Consider the following 23,882-nt stretch of genomic DNA (forward strand, 5'->3'; position numbering starts at 1 on the left):
TTGGAGCTATTGCATTTGCGGAGTTTGTGCTTGTAAACACAGCTCACCGCTTTGCACCCACGTTAGCTCTCCAGGCGATACTTTGCATGTAAAAAAAATGGAATACACATCCTTTATACATTGTTATACCTGTGTGTGTGTTTTCTATGTTTATGGCAAAGCTTTATTTCAAAGTGTTTCTCCCTGCACACACCACTTGTGTTTTTCATTTATGCTAGCTTTAGAAAGCTTTCATTGCACTTACAGTAACTCGTTTCACGGCGATGACCATCGATCGGTATAGCCTCTCCTTACACCAAACATCATTTCAAAATGTGCAGAGCTAAGAGTATGGATGGCATGTGCACATGCAGTGCAAATGTTGGTTATATATCCGCTGGATAGGAAACAGTGCTGGGTCAAATTAAAGTGAATATTTAAATAACAATAATATCATACATGAATGGAATTGAACTGGTTAAGTGCTTCAGAAACGGATGAATGGAAACACAAGCTAAATATTATCATGTGTAGGAAATTACTGAATGTTGTCAACGGGCAAAGTCCTTGTTTGTTTTATCAGTGTATAGTTGATGCTCTGCATGCTCATTCAAACAATTGCTTGTTTGTTATGCATCTGCACAGGCCTTTTTTTAACAAGCGTTCAACAACAGTTGCTGGCTCTTGCAAGTTTAACTGAGTCTTGCATGTATAAATTTATGCATGATCTGATGCGAGTGGCATGTTTTGCAAAAATAAGATGTGGTTTTTCATAATAAATTGTAATCTGCAAAATCCAAGCAAAGTCACTCAACCAAGACTGATCCTACTTTGAATTCATCATATTCCTCATCAGAATTCAGTGACTTTCAGTGGTTTTCTTTTGTTTGTTTGATTTAATATTTATATTTTTTTTAGGTATTAGGGTTCAGTCACAATCCAGGTTCAGCATGAATTGTTAGCGTTATGCTCCCCACAAAACAATACCCTAAAAAAAAATCTGTTTCTAAATGCTTTCCAATAGATTTCAATATCATGTCTTGATTTCCTGTGACAGTCTGTCAGCCCACATACTTCTCACACTGAGTCAGCTGGTGATACGTATACAAGAGTAGTGTGCATTTCACTGGTACACGTGGTATTTTAGTGGATTCATGTGATTCATGCCTTCTTTAGCTGTACTGTATCTTCGCTGCTCACTAATTGTAGTCTTTGTAATGTTTGTTTATCTATTGGCAAATGTGTTCTAGTACTTGTTTTAGGAGTTCTGCACAGCCTCATTGATAAGGTAGAAACATACAGTTGGTGGCAATGAAACAAATTACCCAAGTCAAAAAGTGTAGCGAACCATTGGCATAATGGGATTTAAGAAGACCGCAGTGATTGACGTGTGACACTGATTGGCAGCACTTTAGCAATCACTACTTCCCTAGAGAGTGGTCACAACTGGGTACCACGTGCTGTACTCAGAATCTTGTGGTTACTTTAGTTGTCAGCAGATTTCTATGGTCAAGCACACAGTTGTTGCCAATTTTCTGCATCTTGTTTGTTGAGATTTCTTCACCACACACTGTGAAAGGTGCGACACAAACTGGACTGTTTGTGGGCGCTGTTTGTCGCGCCTTCTGAAACATGCTGCAGTGGGAAGGCCCAACATTTACTCTGAAAGCCAACATTGAGTGTTTGTAGACAAGTTGCCATGGTCCTTGCAAACTATAGGCTACTGCTGTACCTACCAGCAGACAAAGCAATCACAAGGAGGTTTTTGGTGCAGAACCCTCTTTGTGACTGATTTTGCCTACCAGCTTTCAGCAAACTCCAACAGCCACTCGCCAATCAGTTGGGAATACACAATGGCTTGCCAACCGGTCTCCAGGCCTGTATGACTGAGGTCTCTTGTCTTCTGTATATAATGAAATGCATCTTGTTATGTCCAGGATGTTTTTTACTTCCAGGATGAAGAGAAAGTTAGATGAGGATAAAATCAAAATGAACCATTTGCCTTCACAGTTGGCGAATATGAACCCAGACGAATACCTATTAGATGATGTTAGACAGCGCTTTCGTACACCACCCTCATATGAGTAAATGTCTTGATGTTTTTGTTCTCTCACTCCAGCAAAGCTCCAGATACTTGTAGAGTGAATATGAAAAGGCATCTAAACGCTGTTTTAGGTACAGCCCTTGTCCATGTTACATATAGACTTTTTTAAAACTCTAATCGCTGTTAAAACCTCCAGAGGTGACTTCCTTGCCGTTAAAGGTTCTTTTGTCTTGGTCATGCCTGATTGAAAGCTGAAATGTTCTTGGCAACTTGTTTGCCGAGAATTCTTTACAGGAATAGAAACAAACTGATTTTCCGATGTACCTGTTTTCCCATTTCAGTTGAAGAAAATTAGTGATGACTGATGTACTGACTCACACACACACGCACACACACACAGGCTCGACTTGACTTTAATGGCCACATTAGCAGGTTCAGTGGAATTTGTTTTTGGAAAGTATGACAGCTACGACTGGCTCAAGGTAAAATCTGTTTGCCTGAGGGGTTCTGGAAAGAGAATCTCGTTATTCCCATTTAGTCTGAGTAGTTTATACATTAAAGAATAAAATGTTTAAACTTTAGTCTGTATGTGTGCCGGTATTTGAACAGGTGACTATAGAAGTTTTATTTGTTTTTAAGCAGCGACCGGAGTAATACCATTGGAGTTTAGTGCTGCAGTGCTCGCTTTCTTTCCTCGTTACTCTCACTCACAGCAGAAGTGTTGAGATTGCTGCACATGGTGTCACTGCCACTCTTCTCTCTGGCCTATTTTTCACACGGCTGTGCGGAACACTGATGGCTTACTCAGTAATGGCAGGTAAAAGCCACCAGTCCTGCGTTTGCCACACAGATGTAGGTGTCTGAACAGGTGTGTGTGTGTGTGTGTGTGTGTGTGTGTGTGTGTGTGTGTGTGGCATAGATACAAACACATTCATTGACGGAATAAATAAGAATCATTCTCAACTTTTGCGGCTTATCTCATTCTTCTGTTGCGATAAGAGAAGAAAGGGGTATTTTTGACGTATTTGTGGCCTTGAAGTGCCCTTGAAGGGAAATTATCTTAAAAGTCATCTCTCCAAAATGCAAAATGTCGAAATGAATAAATGCCAGTACAGTACCACAAATGACAACAAAAATAGTAGAAGCTGGTGTTTACAAATGTGTTCACTGAACCTTCACTCCTCGGGCATGTTGCTTCAAAGCTGAGCAGCCATGAAGGAAAAAACCTCAGTCAGTTTCAGATCTACATGTCTAATGTTTAGGAGCCAGAGACAAGACACAAAGACTTCAGTTAACATTTACAGGGATGTAGATGTTAAATAATGGGATGATTTGTGGATAAATCATGATTTAGTGGTGTCCAAGTTTCTAGATCCAGATTTGCTAAATTTGCGGCCAAAACGGTAGAATGAACAGCGAGCCGATGCACAGAAATCAAGCTGAGGTCACGTGGCTGTTTGGGAACTACTACGAAACAAAGCTTACGACTAAGTCCATTTAAAATGAACAATTAATGACACATTTTGACTTAAACATGAACTCCAAGAGGCTGGCAGCCACAAATCTCTGAGGTACCCATCTAAAGACAGGCATGATAGATTACTGCCAGTATTATCACTGTGCTGTGTTTACTATTGTCTTTGAACATCAATTCTCAAACCTCCAAAAACCACATGCAGACAGCCGACATTGGCTACATCTCTGGAAGTGTCTGTGGGTATCTGTCAGCTGGACTAACTAGCTGTCTGCTGCCACCCTGTCCACAGCTCATTGATTACTGAAACCCCCTCTGCTCAGAGGCTATTTGCTAGTGGCTCAGGGGGGCAATGGTTTCCTGGCAAACAGAGTGCGTCCGTGCAGGGATAGAGTTTGTTCTGTGTGGTCAGCCTGCGTGCTAGCAGTACCTAAAGTGAGCTCTTTTTTTCATACCCTGACAGACGTTTGCTAAATGAGAGATCGAATACATTAACACAGAAGGTACACATTTGCGACCGCTGCACTTTGCCGATGCTGCTCATGTTTTTGAGTGAACATGGTTATTTGCAGCTGTCGTACACAAGCGAGGCCCGATTATGTGGTGCTCGAAGACCAGACTCATTCATTTTCCCTGTGGCATTTTGATATGTGTTTGTGGATGTCAGCTCTCTGGCCGCACCGCTACTTTTAGATGCTTTTTTTTTACTTGGGAGGAGGGGTTGCCATCTATTTCTACACACAGTTAGCATTAATGATCTGTTATGTTAGCCACTAGCAGTGGTACCTTTGCTCTGGCATCCTGTCAATACACTGTGTATATATAAATGAAGCTGAGCTCAAGGTTACGCATTTTATTTGCGTGCTGGCCTCTTTCTGTGCTGCTGATGCTGGAATCTGGACAAAAAATGGCCTCAGTCAGGACGTTTGCATAGCCTAATTAGCATGAAAGGATAAAGTTGGCCTTTTACTTGAATTTTTGCTCTCAGCAAAGTCTGTCTCCATACTTTCTAACTTCCCTTCCCTGTCAATGGTCCTCTGCTCTTGCCTTGTTAGTTCCTACTGAAGTCATAAATGTGTAAACAGGACAAATGTATACTGTTTAAGTTTCAATAAAATGTTAATTTATCTCCTAAAATAGCTGACCCCTCTGTCTTTTAGAAAACATTAGTCAAACAGTAGTAATTTATTGGTGGATCAGTGGTAGACCTCCTGCTGTGAGCACTGGGACGTTGCCCTGTGGCTTCAGGGTCACTTTGGCCTGCTGAGCAGTCAACTTGACCAGCAATAAAATAGTAAGTAGAAATTCGCTAAATCCACAGATCTCATGCAACTCTCTCATTCTCGGTGCCCCTGCATGTCAGCGATGTACTTTTTTACAGGCTTCTTTCACGGAGAGATTGACCGATAGACTGTCACATCCACGATGATGCAGACGCTGTACTGGTGTGTCGTGGTGAAGAGACTGCTGAGGCTCCCTTGGTGAACACAGGGTGAGAAGTTTGATTATTTAGGAGGGACTCTGAGTAGAGCCACTACTCCTCTGCTTGAAGGAGGCGGTTGAGGTGGTTCTGCGTCTGACTAGGATGACGATCTGGGGTACTACTGGGAGAAGGTTAGGGTCAGGGCATTCATCTCTTGGTTGGCTTGGGAACACCTCGATGTCCCCCGAGATGAGCTGGAGCAGGTGGCTGGGGACGGGGAAGTCTGAGACCTGTCTGCTCTCCCTGTGACCTGAAGAAGGGACGGAACATGGATGGATTTATAATTGCTATGTTTTTGAGGATACACCTATAGGTATAGCATATGGGTTGTTGGTCAGTTCCAAATGTTTGCATTTTGAAATCTGCATCAGTTTTTCCTCCCCAGTTAACTTATTGTGCAAATTTATCTCTAGTCTGGTATTCCTCACATGCAAAATTAGCAGTCGGGTAGTTTTCTGTTCAGATTAATATGCAAGATTGGTGCAGGAGGCTGATTGACTCAAAATAAATTACAGCCTGTGTGTCCAGGATAATTAACAAACATGTCATCCCGTGTGGCTTAATGATGGAGCTCCATGGAACAGAGCAGTAAGACATCAGGCGTCGACCCTACTGTTGTTAGCAGGATCCTTGCTTTTTCTGGGATTTGTTGGCAATCAGAAAATGCAGATTTTTGTGAGGGTGGCGGGGTAGTGCGCTACTGCATCATACCTCAACACTACTGAATAAGGAAGAACACCAGCCTCTGCCACTAATAGGACAGCATTTTCTCTGCACTAATTGCCGAGTGTTGTTTTGCTTAGACTGTGGGATCCACTGTGCGGCTTTTATTGCCTCCCAGAATCCTCGCTGATAATTCATTGTGCAGTAATTATTGTTTGTTTTGCCTTGCTTTCCCACATAAAATCGGTCCGAGGTCAGCAGCTCAGGCTGTCATCAGAAATCTGACTCTCTGAGCGCAATCACATCACATAATGATCTGTAACAAACAAGCCCCCCCCCCCCCATCGCCCTCCGTCTCTCCTGCTGTGGCGGCGTCGAGCGTAATGACTCGTCCTCATCCTTTCCCCACTTATCTGCCGGCTCGTTTCGCTCCTCGTCACGAGGCCCTCCGCGGTCCGGCTTCAAAAACAGAAACACACTGATGCCGTTCAGCCGCCTGCTTATTAGGAGCGCCGCACTTGGAGAAGATCCAAGAAAGTGACCGTTTGTATTATGTCTGTTTATTTTTGCACCCTGCTAAATGTGGTTATGTTTAAGTGTTTTAGCGTGTGCTTGGTGTGTGTTCCCTCTACTATTCGAACACCTTAGGGCTTCATCTGTGACGGAACGTAAACACTCACACACTGTATCGCATCTGTATCGCCATGAACAAATATTATGTGTTCAAAAACACACACTCATGGCATAAAGAAATCCTTGCAGCGCTTCCAAAGCGTGTCAGAGGTCTTTCTCCTGTTTTTTTCAGATGTGTCAACATGTATTTTTCCTCTGCACATGCAGCATTTTCTCTGGCCTTGGCCCGCAGCTTTTGATTTCCGAGCACGTACAGGGTGGGCCTTTGCTGATCAAACGACCGCGCCTTAACGCGAGCGGCAGCCCTGGACATTGTCCCATCAATCAGATCGTAAATGTCATCAGAAGGATGTGGGATGTGGCAGCTACGGGGCAGATGAAACATGCTGAGGAAGGACTTTTATCCTGCAGGCTGGGATCCAGTGGGAGGTAGAACTTTATTCCTGTTCTGGGACGGTTATATAAGTTAGAGCCTGGTTTCTTTAACTAGCAGTTGGGGCCTGGTTTGGTCTGCAGGCCTGCATCTGGTCAATCCCCACATGACGAGTATATTCAAGTGTGAACTTGGATCCCATGGTTAAAAAATGTGGCTTCTTTCAACGCCAAGTTATAGACTGTGATGATTATGTCCAGCCTTTGTCAGATAACAGCCAGAAAAATAGCCATCAGCATGCTCATGTAGTCTCTATTGTGACATCACCTAGAAAAAATTCTCACTTTAGTTCGGGCGTCAGTGCCACAGTTTGATTTTTTGGCAAAATAACACAGGAGTTTATGAGAATACGGCACACACGTAGACAAGCGATTACATCATAGCGTTTATTATTTTCCCACAGAAGATTATATTTTTGCTTCCACTTATTGCCAGGCATTACAAATTCATGTTGTGTAACTACACAGTATCGGTTCTGGCTCGACTTTATTTTAAGTTATGTTGGAATTTCAGAGGAAACAGTTTGTCAATGTGAATTTTTGGTAAAGTTTTGTATTAAAGGTCATTCATGGTTTGAATATAATTTTCAGTGACATCATATAGCTCTCACTGTGTGGCATAAATCCTTTATTCAACAGTAAAGCTGTCAAGTTAAAATGAAAGAGAAACTTGGATGGAAGATGAGAAGGTCCCTGTCTTGGTACAGCGACGGTGAAAAGCAGTGATGATTTGAGGACCTTGTTAAAGAGGATCCTGGATTAAATTAATTACTCGGTATTACAGCATTTCCATTTTAGATTCCCGGGATTAGTGCACACTGGCCGTCACGTCCTGCTGTGCATTTGCAGAGTAACGCATTCATTCAAGCATTTAAACCACATACCCTCATAACTTAGATAATTAGAGCCCACCCACAGCAGGAGTCCAGTCCACTGTCAATCTGTTAGATCAGCTAATTACCTCAATTACGCAGATATACACAGACACACACACACAAACGCAAAACCCAGGAGACCGGTTTTAAGGAGCAAGTCGCTTGGCCTTGGGATCTTTCTGGCTCGCTCTTTTTTTCATGCTTGGCATCAGAGGAGCCTTGGCTGCTCATGAGATATAAAACTAAAATTAGAAATGGGTAAGAAGTGACCTTGAGACATAAAATTTCATCAGTCTGGAGCTTTTAGCTTCAAACTATTGGTTTGCACTGGCACAAAACTTGATGGGGATGAAGTATGAAGTTCATAGTTTTGGATGGTGAGGTTTTGCATTTAAAGCTGTATAATTTGATTGTGTTACTCAAAGTTCATTTTGCTAATTCCTGCAGTAATAAAACCTGGTTCTGCATATTGATCCTTGAGCTGTGACTCAGCGGTTATCTGCTGTGAAAGTCGTGGCTGTTTTTTGTGATGTGGTGTAAAGTATGCCAGTTTTAGTTATTTTTGTACACACTTTTATTCTCAGTATTTCCCACAGAATGAGATTGTGTCGTGTTTTTCTTGAAGCAGGGGTGTTTGTATGTACTCGTCTGGGCTTGAGAGGGGATTTTTAAATGTTTTCTGTGTTCATAGATAACAATATCTGATATAGTCTACCATCCATCAACTCAACCACCTCAGACCTGCTCATGCTTGCTTTCCTGGAAGGATTGGTAATCTCAGCAGAGTGAAACCACTTCTTCACCTGCTGGTCCATCGACTCAAAGCAGACTCATAATGCGAAACAGTGACCACCCCTTGCTAGCTGCAGTCCATGACAGTGGAGATGGAGTCTGTGCAACCCTGCGACTCAAGATTCAAAACAACTGAATGACACGGAGTTCTGTCAAGAGCAGAAACCTGACCTTATCTGTAATCAACCAGACTAGACAGGAAAAACTGGGGTTAGCTGGTTAGAAATAACCTTAACTTCAACACTTCCTCGACCTTTAACACTTCCTCAACCTTAAGGTCGAGGAAGTGTTTCAGTAGTATATCATTATTTTGAATATTTGGAAATCTAAAATTAGACTGTAAAATATATTCAGACGAGCATCAGTATACCTGGGCCGTAAAGTCAAGTTTGTGTGTGGAAGGAAGCAGAGTCATTAGCAGTGCTTTAAACTGAATGCCTAATTATCTGGAGGTAATAAGATTATCAGCAGCATTTTGCCTCATCTCCCCAGTGTAACCTACCGAGCTTCTCCTAACTTTCTCATATCTCCTCCTTTTCGTTCAGGTTTTTATGTTTTCCCCTCACATCTGGCCTTTTCCTTTTTCTTTTTCCTGCCCTCCTCTCTCCTTCGTGTTCCTTCTGCAGGAAAAATGAGGCACATTTCCCCTCGGTTAATCACTATAATCAATGACTGCCTTCCCACCCTGTTGCCCGTATGGCTGCTTTCTGCTGCCTGTGTGCTCTTGCTCACTCCGGGGAAATGGGTTAGCGGCTCTGGAGCAGCTCATGCTCGGAAAGGCAGCCCAGCTGAGGAGTCCACTCTGTGCATTATGAACCTTAAGCCTGTAACGGACTCTAAAACACGCAGGAAACAAATAAGCTGAGCTGCATGTCTAGTTTTTGTATTCTGCACCACAAGCAGACTCCTAGTAAAAGCCATGTGCCCAGAAATAAATGTAAGATTTAAAATAAATATTTTATGTCAGGTTTTTATCATTTAATATAAGTTTTATTGATTTTTCTTGGCTTCAGCTCCAGGGTTTATGTAGTTGCGGTTCTCTAATGTAGCCAAGCAGAAGGGCAAAGCTGGAATTTCCCCTATCGGAGCCATATGCTGTTACATCCTTGTGTTTACTCATCTTATAAAACTGCACTTTTATGTTTCCTTAATTCAATTTGCTCTCTATAGACGACAGTTAAACAAGTCGGAATCTGTCCCTAAACCTCACCAATCTTCCAGTTTTAGTAGATCGTAAGGAAATCTTTGTTTTACTGACTCCATATTTCTGTCATTTAAGCTTACGTGCACAGTCATACATCAGTGGCTAAGCTGTGTGTAGATAGAAAATACATCTTATAGGTGGTCTGCGATGAGGTTCCCACTGTGGGCTAAGTGTGTGGTTTAAAGGGCAGGCTCGTGGTAAAGCTGCAGAAACGATGAAAATGTGGCACATTGAGGCTTCGAGATATGTCTGCGGCCTATAGGAGTGAACTCTGACTTTTAATTTCCTCTTCTTCATGCCTAGAAATAGCGCGTTGTTGTGCCCATTTTTGAATCATGGTGACTCTCCTCTCCCTGGAGCGTTACTGCATTTAGCACCTCGTCTCATGCTGTATTCTACTGAGACTCTATCAATGAAATAGCAGCGGAATAACAACAAACAGTGTGTAGGTGTGAGCGATGTGTTTTGACAGAGCCAGTCACTTTTGGCAGCTGTCCTCCGGAGCAGAGCCCAGGTCTGACGTTTGCTAATGTGCTGACTTTAGCACTCATGTGTCCTTTCTTTTTTTTCTTTTCTTTTTTTTTGGTGTGTGTGTCTGTGAGTGTGTTTGTGTGTGGGTGTGTGCACAGTCACGTAATACTGATGCAAACCTCCAATTGCCTGGGCAGAAAGGGCCAGAAACCAGTGCCAGAAACCTCAGCAAGAATTTTAGAGTAGGCGTGTCGTGGGTATGTACTGCTTTCAGCCAATCGGCTCACGGATTCACCCGGAAGTTGTGGTTTGGAACACGTGTTGTTGTGGCAACAAGGGAACTGAAAGGGTTGCAGATGGGGACGGGAAGAAAACGAGCCGTTTAAAGCCAGAGTGCAACCTCTGCAGGTCATTTAATGTGATTCTTGGATTTGCAGATACAATTCTACAACATGACAGAGATACTTTTGCACCAGTTAGTAATGTTAAAAGGCTTGTTCCAGGGAAATGTGAGCTAAAAGAAAAGGAAAAGGCAGAATCTTATCTGAGGAGGCCGCTGGTGTAAAATATAGTCTCATCTTTTACAGCTGGGTCTTGTCAGACACAGAACAAATGTCTCTCTGGTAATGTTCTCTCCACCCTTCTGCTGTCAGCTAATGGACCAGCCCAAGATAAAGGCAGATCCCGACGGACATACACACCTGCAAAAACACAAAAGACATTGCATGCAACCCAACATGCTCCTATCCTGAGAAAAGGTTGACTGACTAAAGCCAATATTCTTCCTGCTCCTATAGACACATACTATCACTGCAGGTGCTGCACAATGAGGCGTTTGCATTGTGCAGCCAGACTGTAACGAAAGCCAGAGTGAATTCTTCTCCAGAAAAAGCAAGTGTAATGTAGACATCAGGAGGATACACGATATAAGAGCTCGAAAACAAGTCTGTGAGAAATTTCTACCCTGGGGAGAAACGGGCATTACTGTGCAACATCTCTGAAATTACATTAACACTGCCGTTTACAAAAGGAGGACCAGATTATCAGAAAACAAATCCAGGTTGGATTAATTACTGCTAAAGATACCCTGCTGCATTGCGACAAAATGATGATACGCCTTGAGTATGTTTATGGTCATTTTTTGGCCGTTTTCTCCATCTTACGCTGCTTCAGCTACTTAAATTTGATCTCATTGTACTGATTCTAACAGACTTCGGATTTCTGAAACAGAGTAAAACTTTCCTGATGGTTTTCTGCTTCCTGTTTGTTTAAACTGATGTGTTATCAGATATAACACTAGTCACCGTGTGGCAAGAAAGGAGGTTTTAAATTGAAACCATAACGATGGTTTTCACACCGTATACTTCAAGGTTTTGCATTGCACTCTTTTGCTTTAGACACTGTGGTAACTTCAGTAGTATACAAGCCTGCAACTGTGCATTTTAAAGAACAGGACTCAACTATTGTCTGGTTAATATCAGGACTTTTTTTTCTTAACATGGACTTTTTACTACTAATGTCAACACTACCCACATGAGTGAGATGGTGGCGTCATGTGAAAAAGGTTTCTACGGCTTCTAGGGAAAACTAAGTACAGCTTAGTAGCTTGTAGAATGACCTTTAGCAGCAATAACTTAAAGTAATTATTTTCTATATGACTTCAACTGTCTCTGTTGTAGAGAAACTTTGGCCCTCTCATCTCTGTTTTATTGCTTCAGTTCTTAGAGCTTTGCAGCCTTTGTTTGTGCACAGTTCTCTTAAAGTTCAACCACAGCATTTCAACCAGGTTAGGGTCTGGACTATGACTGGACTGTTGCGGCAGCTTATTTCTTTGCTTTCTTTGCTACTGTGCTTGGCATCGTTGCCCTTCTTGCGTGACCCAGTGTAAGCCAAGCTTTAGTTGTTAGACAGATGGCCTCACGTTTGACTCTAGAATACTTTGATGTACAGAGGAGTTCATGGTCAGCTCAGGGACTGAAAGGTGCCCAGGTCGAGGCTGAGAAACAGACCTAAATCATCACCCCTCCACCGCCGTGCTGACTGTCAGTATGAGGTGTTGTGCTGATGTGCTGTCTTTGGTTGCAGCCAAATTGCAGCCAAACATCTTCACTTTGGTCTCATCTGTCCAAAGGACATTGTTGCAGAAGTCTTGTGGTTTGTTCAGACACAACTTTCCAAGCCTAATCTCTGCTGCCATGTTGGTTTTTAAAACAAGTCTTTCTCCTGACCCTTCCAAACAAACAATACTTTATCTCTGTTTTTCTAAATGTGCTGTCATGAACTTGAACATTTAGCATGCTCACTGAGGCCTGTAGAGTTCGAGATTTCTCTGAGAATTGCAGAGTCTGACCTTAGGGCGAATTTGTTGTTGTATCAACACCTGAATGTTTCTCACTGCGAAATGGCCAAAACCCTGCTTTTACAGAGGTGGTCACATTTGCTGATTAATAAACTGCATTGCACATATACTTTTTAAAAAAAAAAAACATCATAAGAAGCTAAATTATTTAAATGATTGCTGACAGCTTCAAATTGCATGCTGGCAAATGCATTGCCCTTTTTCCTCTACACAGGTTCTGTTTACCTGTATGCAACCAAAGCCTGTAATTGGTCAAAAGAATTCAGGCTACAGAAAGAAACCTAGAAAACCCCTGGTACCAGTAATCCTGTCCCTTGGCTATACATTCATATACATAACAGTTGTATTAATTTGGAAGGCACACGTGTTAGTAATGTGGTGTCTGGTGTGGTTGTCTCATGTAAGGGACAGTGTGGCTAAAGAAGCAGAGCGATGGAGAGAGCTGAAGTGAACAAAAGAATGAAACATGAGATCAGGCACCTTCCCCAGCAGAGAAAAGGGGCTTTTTATTAAATCAGATCTTCAGTTTATGCTCTGTTTGCAGGCACAATGGCTGGTTTTCCCTCGAGAAGCTTACTGGCTGGCATTTCCTGCCCTGGGATGGCCCTGTCCAGATTAGAGGAAATTGATTTAATGGCTTTGGTTTAATGGCTCAAAAGACGGAATCCAGTCTGGATACTTGTTGCTTATCATTTGCTTTTTTTCTCTCTCTGGCTGTTTGTGCCTAATTTTCCGCATCTACTTTGCATCACACACTTAATAAGAATATTAGTAAAGAAGTGTGGATTTCTCACTTCACTGCTTCTGATGGTCTTTGGTTCCATATACGGACACCTTGGATGAAGACCAGCAGTAAACTAACACCTACAGCCTCGGGCTCAGCAGGGGGGTTCAGTTAACTGGGGCTGGTGCATACAAACACGATCAAATTGTTTCTGTTCACCAGCTAAGTTGTGTAATAGGAGCACATAGTGAAGAACCAGTGATGTTTAACCAGTTTATATAAGAAAAATAAATCTGAATGCATGCGTTTCAGCTCCCTCTGTCAGTTAAAAGAGACTGGTAGTTTTCCAACAGACCCTGCTCCCGTTAAAACAGCTTGTCTGTTGCAGTCCCCGAGGGGTCATTCAGGATGCACATCCTTATCTTTGCTTGGTGTTAAAGTGTCAGTGCCACACTGATACTCAGTGGCTCTTCTGCTTTGGAAAATAATCATTAGTATGAACAAAGGAATAAAGGTTTGTACAAATGGTTGCTCACGCCTATCACAGCAGCAGCAGCAACACTATAAAAGTAAACACTTAAAGACTGTGGGTGGGTTTGGACAAAAGGACAAACTACAACAAGATATTGTGAACTTTAGATTTTTAGCATGTGAGGAATTTGTATTTGAGCACACAGTTTTATTGGGCTCTTAGCGCTATTACAGCTGCACATAGGTATGAGTTGGAGTCAAACTGACAATACTCAAGTCAGGAGCTTTAAAACAACAAAACATCCTGAGTTTTAATGCTCCTGTAGTTTTCTATGCATATAAATAGACATATCTTTGCAACTAGGGGAGTCACTCTTGCTAGCCATTAAGAAGAATGCAGGTTTAAGGCAAGTTCCAGAAGCTACATCGATCTTTTAGGTATAGGGTGCTAATAAGTCCTCATCCTTAGGATAACCAGAAGAGAATGGATGGACTTGTAAGTCCTTAGGAGATGGCTGTGAACATATATTAGGTGGTGATAAGAATATCATAAAACATGCTACAAATAGTGCTATTAATGTAGATTATAAGGCATTCATAAGTACTTAAAAATTGTTAAGAGTAGAATATATTAAGATTAATCTATATGCTAAGCCATTATTGACCACTCGGTAAAATACTTATTTATGCTTCCTAGAAGTAATGCTTATTCCCATAACGTTTTTTAAAACATTATCATTCATATTTTACATACTTTAAGCATCGAATCGAGGTATATCTGCTTAAAAGATAATTCCATTACTTTTATTTTTGCAGGACAACTTGCAGGGATATCGATCTTTCTCGTGAGTTCATTCATATTTATATATGCTTGTTATATTCCACTCGGTGGCCTCACAAATGTATTGCACACGTGTACGCACAGCTGCGCGTGTAAACAGAAACTTATAATAATGAAGCACTTAAAACCAGCAGAACATCTAATCTAATGTTCCATATTTGTGCTCTTTCCACTTACTGCTGGAAAATCCTGTTAGAGTTCGCATAAATATGCAAACTGAGAAGATGAAGAGAACATGAAGTACCAAGTCGACGTCAGTATGCATACAGAGAGCCCATCACTTGAGCGTACGAGTAAATATGAGATGTTGTTGTGACTTTTATTTTTTTTAAAAAACAATCAAAGCCAAGTGCAACAAGCAAGCTCATATTAATTATCCCGCAAGTCCGTGAGGTGATTGGGTGTCTCGGATGTTCACCAGCACAGAACAACCTTGTGCCGCACTCATTTAGAGTGCAATTAATTAAACACAGACACAATAATGATATGGGCTCATTCGCCAAAAAACTGGCGGCGTGACAGTTAATGAAGATAACCCACGGGTTCTCTGACGATTGAGCAAGGTAATTATATAGCTGTATTTAATGCGATTAGCTGTAGCATACCGAGGTCAGGGAGGGGACGCACACGCACACACGTGTGTTCTTTCACCGTTGCAGAGGGACTGTTAGCAAAGAGAAGCAGGATGGCTCCAATCCTCTTTCCCGGTCCCCTAAGGTCCCATGTTATTTTAATGTTTCCCATCTGACGTCGGCCATGCGTGTCTGGTTCTGTTAGTTAGCAGCACAGGGGAGGCAGTGTAGCCAGTCTGTCTCCTGCGCTCACTCGTGCAAGTGTGCATGGCGTGCGTTTTAGTGCGACAGATGAGGAATTGTAGTGCGCTATCTAGGTTATCTATTTGGACTGCTTGTTTAGTTGCAGAAGAGCCTTAAGGGCTGTGATTATGAGTCACAGTGCACGGGTTTAAGTCTTCGCCTTTTGTTGGTTTTTATGGTGCCGATATAAATAATTCAACTACATTGTGCATTGATCACCATGGATCTACAGCACCTTACAGCTTTTTATGGAATTACACTTAAAATATTATTTTTGTTTTTTATGTATTTGTAACTTGCCAGGATTTTTATCATGGCAGATGCACTTTTAGTATATCCGCTCATGTCCTAAATATTCTTTGTTGAAGGGATTAGAGCGTATAGAGCAGATTTTGGCAGAGACATTCTTTGTAACTAGTTGAATAGAGTCACAGTTTGACTTTTATTTTCAAATCCTGCATTAGGTAATGGGTTGCACGCCGTTGCTTTGCCAGTAGAGGCACCAAGAGGATGCTGCCATCATTATATCAGCTTCACAAATAATACATTTTGTGTTCAAACACTCAGTAAAAGACATCCCCATAGGGGTGCTACATTCAAAGCGCCAGCTGAAACTTCAATGAGATCAAAGAGCATGCGTTTGCTTTACAGCCCAATTACACAGCAAAGGTAAAAACTGTCCAAGTCAATCTTTCCACATGTTTAAAAAACACGTATGCCAAACAGTGAGACTATATCCAAATATGTTGGTACATAATTGGTTTATAACTTTATCCCCATGCTGCTGATGAAAAGAACTGGCTGCCAATACAGGTACTGGATTTGAATCTTTCATCTGTGGAGGAAAGAAAGCTAAAAATGCCATGTTGCTGCCGGCACTTTTAATAATTGTGCTTCAATGTGTTTCTTTTCTATCATTCATTCACGCTACCGCTGCATATCCACAGAAGCTTAAATATTTTATTCTTTCAAAAGAAGTCTGAAGATGCAAACATAAGAGAGAGAACGCTGAGACAAAGGCCCGCCTCATTTACTTGCTCAAACAGACCCGAGTTACACATATTTGCTTTAAGCCATGCCAAGGCAAACTCCACCTTAAATTTTTATTTTGGGTGCTACGCTGAACGCATTGCATCATCTCAACTACCCATTCATCAGTTTTATAAGCCACTGCTAAATACCCAAGGTTGACTTTGATAAAAGCCATTTGCTGTCAGTTCTTGCATTAGTTATGTTTACAGACTTAGAAAAATGTAACTAAGATGATCACATTGGATTGGACCCTCACAATTTCATTGTCTCTTCAGTGCTACTGTCTGAGACAGAATACTTCAAGCTTTATCTGACATCAGGTTGTCATTTAACAGCATCCCTGTTGTCATGAACAAACCATGAAATAGTTTATATCCAGGGGCAAGCGGGAAATGCCAGTAATGGCTAGCTGCCATGTTTTTATTGACATGGCGCACACAGCACACCCCAGTTTTATTACATAAAATGATATTTTCCTAATGTAATGTTGACTTTGGGCTGCTTCAAAACTACTGGTGCATTGTTGCTGTTTAAACACACTGTGCTACCAAATCAGTCGATAGCTGTGAGAATAGTTTGGGTGCTTTGCATGCACCTGAGTTACCGTTAAACCTTTGCATAAAGATGCCACCCTTCAGATGTGTTATCAGGTGTCAGCATCGCTCGTAATCGCACCTCACACTTTCCCAAACAGCTCGAGACCACTAAAAGACAAAACAGGAATCCCATGTGGTTTTGCGCCTTTATGTGGTAAATGACATGTGTAAAATGTTGTTGCTGTAGCTCTTGTTAAGAATCTCTATGCCAATCAATATATTGTTTGAGGTGTTGCTGTTGTTTATAAGGACCCCATGTGAGGAAGAAACTTTGTTGTTGTTCACCTTACCCTCCCAGTGTCCCATCTGCACCAACCACCCTCACTCACTGACATCAAAAAGCTAGCGTAATGCCTCCTAGCTCCCGCCACCAGCTCACGTCTGTGCCGAGCTCAGCATTCGAACAGCATCGGACCCCTCCAGGTGTGATATTTTATTCAGCAGAAGCTGCCTGGTTTGAATTCCCAACCCTCTTAAGCAGGGATATTGCCATCGTGGGTAGCTATTGCCTCTCAGCATCCTTGCAAACGTACTTTATACTTCATCTGTAACACGAAGCTCTCCTAACATGTCAGATGTATAAAGTTTTTGACTCTCAAACACAGGTTAAGGAAACATGATACACAGTAGTCAGTGCTGGCCCTAACAACAAGTCTTCTAGCAGAGCTTTGAAGTCTGTGTTATTTAGAGATGGTGTCCAGTTGCTGATACTGCAAGGTAAAACCTTCAGGGTTTGTAACCTTTTAGATTAAATGATACTGAGGAATATACTTCCAGTATCTTGGGGTTGTGTACAGACTTGATATAAAAACGTGTGAGATCGCCAGTTGGCATTTCCATAAACTGAAGAGTACTGAATCAATCAGAGTGAGTGGGGTGCCTACTGGGGTCAGCGGGGGAGCTGGCCCCAGGGAGGGGTCACTTGCCCCTCCCTTCCTTCCCTCCCCATCTCCAGCTGCCTCCCTCTTCCCGCTCCACCACAATCACCCACACATGCAGGGCCTTGGGGTAGGGGTGTGTCACCAGGGTGCAGAGGAGACATCCCCCCCCTCTGTCCCCTTCTGGCTGCCTCTGCCTCAATTTTATCCCACAACTTAGACATTCACATTACTCACACTCTCATTACACATACATATAGGATCTTGGGGGTGGGCACGCTACACGGATTCCAAATTACCATCAGGGTGTACACCTCACCCCTGGCGTCGTTGCCCACCTCTCAATTTTAAATACACGTAGACATTGAGGGCTAGCAGGAGGGGCTATACGCTTACCTGCTGCTCTGGCAGGTAGCTCCATGCCCTCCTGGGTTTTAAATGCACCTTAGAACACACATACATCAACACTACATATGAGCGGGTGGAGGGAGGTTTGGAGTCTTCCTACACCCCCGTTCTCTGCGGCCTGCTGGAGCGGGGGGGGCTAGGAGGAGGAGTTGGCCGTCCGACTGGGGTCTGGAATGTGGGGCCTCCCTGCTGCTGCGGAGTCGGGGCAGTCTGCTTCTCCCCACCGCAGGGAAAAGGGTAACATCACCTGGGTCTGGGCGCAGTTTCCCCCTCCAGGGGCAAGGGTACCCGGACCCGGTTCTTAGAGTACGCTTGGGGAGTGTGATTGTGTGTACAGCGTCTCTTTATGTCCGTCTCCACGTTGGGTGAGTGTTGAGTAATTGTATATGAGAGCATGAGGGTGGGAATAGATGTTTGTATCTGTGTGTGCCTGTTTGTCTGTGTCTATATGTCAGGTTGGGTATCAGACGCCACCTCTCTGGGGACATCTCAGGCCCTCCAAGGTTTGGAGGCCCATCTCCCCCCACCACTTCCCCTGCCGGTGGCAGACGCCCTCAGACATCGGTGCGTTGGTGGTTCTTTGTGTCCGGGGGTGGGCGCCCAGGTACCCACCGGCTCACTCCTTGGCGGCTGCTTATCGGGGCCTGGAGCCTGGGGCTCGCTCGGGCCACTTCGGGGATGGGGTGCCCTCGGCCTCTCGGCCCGGGGCTCGGTCACTCAGGCACAGCTGGCTGCCGGCGGAGCTCACGGGCCCGTCACTGCAACCCCCCCCGGCTTCTGCTCCGCGGCTGCTGAGTGACCCCTCATCTGGGACTCTCCTCAGCTCTTTCTGGGATAGTGGCGCGGCTGCCCCTCTGTTGGTCTTCCTTGGTCTCTTGTGTTCTGGGGGCCTCTGGATGTCTGGAGTTTTGATCTCCTCCATACCTGCTTCATGCCCTGGAGGACGGGGCTGTGGCCCCCCACACCCTCTAGCAGATCATTACATGAAGGAACTTTTTAAAAACAAGCGCGCTCATGCTCACAGGTGTACACACGGGTGATCACACACACAAACTACACCCTTTTTGGCTCCTACCTCAAAGCACACTGTGCGCTGTCGATCTCACGTGCTGCACCATAATGTTTAATATTTAGTATTTACTGTCATATTCCCATATATCATTGTGATGTTGTTTATTACTCTCGTTTTCTTCTGCTTGCTTTCTTTTTTTCTTTCTCAACAGGTGATCCAGGTGATCGATATATGTATTTTTTGTCTGCTTATTCTGTTGGTTTTTGGTTTTTGCCCTTCTCCCCCGTCCCTCTTCTCAGCTGTTTTTCTTTCCCTCTTTCTTTCTCCCCTTTCTTTCCACCAGTCAAGTCTGTCCCGTATTCAGCAAGTGAAAATAAAATAAACAATAAAAGGTGAATCAAATGGACCATTACGGCAAGGCTGGGATGGTCCATTTGGTAAAGTAAATCCGTTGGGCATCTTTCTTCGCCTTTAGACAATAATTCTGATGGCAAAAGAACCAAACGGGACAGGTTAAAAAGAAAAAAAAAAAAAAAAAAAATCAGAGTGAAACCACTGCTTTTCTTTGTCCTTGAATGAATAAGCAGATGTTTATCAGGCCTCTGATAAGTTGCCCCGCTATTTTATGACAGTTTTAAGAAGGGATTTACACTGTATGGATATATGTATTGGTCCAACCCCCTTAATCCTTGAATTCAGTTGTTTTCAGTCCTGAAAACAAGTGTATAAAATCAAACACCTAGCCATGCAGTCTGCCTTTGAAAACATTTGTGAAAGACTGGGTTGTTCTAAAGATCTCACTGAATTTAAGAGTGGTTCTGTAATCTGATGCCAGCATTGCAGCAAGTCAGTTTGTGAAATTTCTTCCCTCAATGATGATCCTTGATGAGCTTGCATGTGTAAGTGTATGCGCTTAGAATCCACAGCACTGGAAAGTTACAGAGCGGGGCTTCTCATTGCTGAGGTGCACTGTGTGTAAAAGTTGACTCAAAGCTCCCAGTGCATGGTTTTTGATGGCATGGGTTTCAGTGGCTGTGCAGATCCTACACAGAGTCTGTAGCTGTAATATGTAAGTGTCCCAGTACTTTTGTCCATATGTAGCCACTAAAGCTGGTAGGTCTGAATGTCCCATCAGAAAGTTCTTTTGCATACAAGCAGGAGGGGAGCAAGTGAATCAGCGCTCGGGGCACAGAGACTGAGGAGGTCTTAAACATTTATTCCAGAGAAGGAAGAAAAAACTGAATTGGCAAACACAATTTTAAAAGACACTTATGTAATAAAAAGCTAAAATCCCTGCCGACAGGAATAAACAATGTTTTTCATACACTAAAATTCCCCCCACAGTCCCTTGATACCACTGTCCGGCCACGCTCGGGTAAATGTTCCTCATATTTAAAACCAGGAGAGGAATTCCTCTCTGAGATAGAGACCACGCCAGTCAGAAAGCCAAGGAGAACCTCCTATCTCGGCCCTGTTTCTCACTGAGGGGCGTGTTACCGCACAGCCCAACCGCACTCCACACTTGGGGCTTTCAATTACTGTAAACGCAGCCTCTCTCATAGCACCGCCCTGAAACAGACAGACACTGGCCAGCAACGTTGTTGGCACGGTCGCTGCGACCCTCCCGTTACAAAGCTGCACCCCACGCACAACAGTGGGGAAAGCGATACTCACATATGCAGGCAGAGGTGCATCTCTGCCCTGCTGTCGATTACACGCGTCGTCTTCCACTGTCGCCCTTCTTGCTGTCGGGACTGGGTCGCCCCGTTACGCTGGCCGGTCTGTCTCTGATTGACCCGTCGCACCCCACGATCAGGCAGCAGGTCCTTCTTTCCCCACGCTGGCTTTCAACAAGTCGGTTTGGTGGCTAATAGTCCGCCTCCTGGGCACACCTACACCTGAACAGGTACCTGTTATTGTCCGCCCAGTCCAGAGTGGATTAAAAGAATATCATGCAACAATACTAAAACATGCAATATAAATATCAGGGTAAAACCATGCAAATAACATCAGTACTGTACGCACCAATACACACTAAGATCAAGACAACACAAACCACAAAACAAACACAAATTTCCTTTCTTTAGTCTTTTGCCATAGCGGTCCTGACCCTGACCCTGCAGATGGAAGAAAATAGAAGATGGGTAATTAGATTCATTTTGATCAAAGAGCTGAGCATTATTAAGAAGACCAGTCTGACACTGCCTGTCTCCACCATGGCAACATGCATGAACTGTTTCACTGGATCCACAAGGATATCTGGATCTCAATATAATTTGATTTGCATCAACAAAGACCCAAAATGTCAAATATTGCCATATCTCACAGTGGTAAAGAGTCCTCCCAAAAACTCCTGAATCCAGAGCTCCAAATGTTATTTTGGACTCCGTTCAGCAGTCCAAAAGCTAATACTGGTAAAGCTTATAATGCAAATTCACCCATAGCCTTTGGAATTACAAACAAATCAAACAAACATATCCTGGTTCAGATAATGAACCAGGATATGTTTATTGTCTTATGAGACAAATGCAAATTTGGGAGGATACTAAACACAGGTTTAACTTTTTTTTTTTTTCCATTCTAGCTTAGTGTGCTAGCGTTTCCTATAAAATTTCCTAAATTTTCACTATTTTTTGGTGATTAAACAAAAGTATTAAAACCCACCTTTCCTCCCATGACAGCTGGGTTGCCCTAATGCCAGAGAGATTTCTGCTGGAAAAATTTCATGGCAATCATTCCAACATGTGCTGAGAAATTTCAGTCACACTGCTATAGTAGCACCTTAATAAAGCACCTTAATAACCCATTTGGTTTCTTTTTAATTATAGTTTTCTTTGAATCATTTATACACACAAACTGACCTTGTCAGTTGATGGCACTCTATAATTTCAGTGAATCAGTCAAGAACGCTTAAGTTAAAATTAAGTTGTCACGTAGCCCTAATTTAATGTTTTATGCACCATTAAGAAGCAAGAATCAGCAGCACACTCTACCACGATCTGCTTTGTCAGCAAGAATGAGCACTTTCACAAAGCTTCAGTGGCACGATTATTAAAGCTTCATGGGTAATTACCTAATAACATCTCACTGTATCAGTCTTCTGTTCAGCCAGGGACAGCAGGGACATCTCTGAATCTAATTTGTTGTACATTGCACCACTTTGTAACCCGATGTAGACCTGATGTGATCAAATGAAATCAAGTAACATAAGGGCTGTTTCAAAAATTATATTATACTTTTGATTTGTCCTCCAGCTGCATTTTTGTTTGTGTCTTCTTTCTGTTTCTCAGCAGCAGGGAGGAGTGATTGTAACATAAAACAGGAATGTGAGATGCTCCCTTTAAAAGGACGAAACCACGTCTACCCCGGATCGTCTCGGTTTAATTCATGGATTGAATTTGTGGTAGATTCATGACAAAACAACGACTGATCTTTGAGTAATTAAGAAACAATAACAAAGGAAAGCTATAAGAATGACCTGTATGTCTGAGCAAGCTCTACTGGCAGGTTAACATTAATTGACCGCCCATTAGACTAATGATAGATCACATGAGCTCCGGGCAGCTGTGCCCGTAGGCATGCTGTTTGTGATAAGGCTGCCGAAGCGGCATATTTGTCTTTGGGTGCAGCTGTTGGCGGAGGGTGGTGGCTGCAGCATAATGGGCTCTTTTATGATGCCCATCTGAGCTGATGCACGAGCAGCATGCTCCCAATTTTGTTTATTATTAATTACATAATTAACTTTGTAATTTTGCTGCTGTACACCACTATAGTGGATTTTAAATGAACCAAGATGTGATTAAAGTGCCGACTTTCAGCTTTTATTCTGAAATTTTCGTATTGTGACTACTGAATAAAACCCCTTCGTGGGCAGTGACTGCCAGAAGTCTAGACACCACATACAAATGCTGTATTTCCTCCTTTGAGATCCTCTGCTCCGTCTTTACTGCAGTCACCTACAGTTGCTGCTTATTTCTTTCGGTTTTGTATTTAATAACTTAAAAGCATGCTCCAGGCCACTGAAGGCCTTGGCCATTTCTTTGCTTTGAGAAACTCTTGAGGTACTTTTGGTTTGGATCATTATCCGTTTGCACTGTGAAGCACAGTCTGATCAGTCAAATGAAAGTCTCGAGCTTTTTATCTTCTTGTTTCCGTCATTCTGGTTTCATCAGGCCAAAGATTCTTCATGAGCTTTCCAGGCTTCTGTAGATGTTTTCTGGCAAAGTCTAATCTGGCCTTCCTGTTCTAGTTTCCACCATGTTGTATACCGCAATCTATATCTCCATTCATTAAATCATCTTTTGTTTGTAGCCTACCTCCTCGAGAGTGATCTTGACTTGGCTGGATGGCGTAAAGAGGTTTTTCTTCATCCACTTGTCTTGTTTTCCGTGATCTTTCAGGCGTTTTTGGTATTGCTGAGACTTCTTTTCAAGTATGTACCAGACTGTTGATTTGGCCACTTCTAAAGTTTATACTATTGTTTAGTAGGTTTATTTTGGGTTTTACCGCTTAATGATGGCCTCTTTCGCTTGCATCAACATAACTTTGGACCTCATATTGAGGTTTTCAGTGAAAAGCTATGAAATGGAAGTTTGTAAGTTTCCAGACCTTTTATCTTCTTAAGTAGTTGTGAAATACGCCATAAAAACTCGTCAGTCAGTTGTCCAGTTAGTTTTAGGCCTCTGAAAATGTGGGG

The 23,882-nt window shown here is 42.9% G+C and overlaps 1 protein-coding gene across 8 annotated transcripts in view; it reads left to right on the forward strand.

Annotated features, from left to right (window-relative positions):
• The window catches only part of thrab (thyroid hormone receptor alpha b), a 165,391-nt gene that overhangs the window by 65,608 nt on the left and 75,901 nt on the right, over positions 1-23,882 (forward strand). Inside the window, exon 1 of one of the 8 annotated variants that reach the window (XM_019362301.2) lies at positions 4,919-4,989. The exons of the other annotated variants lie outside the window; for them this stretch is intronic. The gene's annotated coding sequence lies outside the window, so the exon portion shown is untranslated. Of the gene's footprint in view, positions 1-4,918; positions 4,990-23,882 lie in introns of those variants that run through there. 8 annotated transcript variants of the gene reach the window in all.

The sequence above is a fragment of the Oreochromis niloticus genome, linkage group LG8, assembly GCF_001858045.2.
Source record: "Oreochromis niloticus isolate F11D_XX linkage group LG8, O_niloticus_UMD_NMBU, whole genome shotgun sequence".
In the NCBI taxonomy this organism is placed as follows: Eukaryota; Metazoa; Chordata; class Actinopteri; order Cichliformes; family Cichlidae; genus Oreochromis; species Oreochromis niloticus.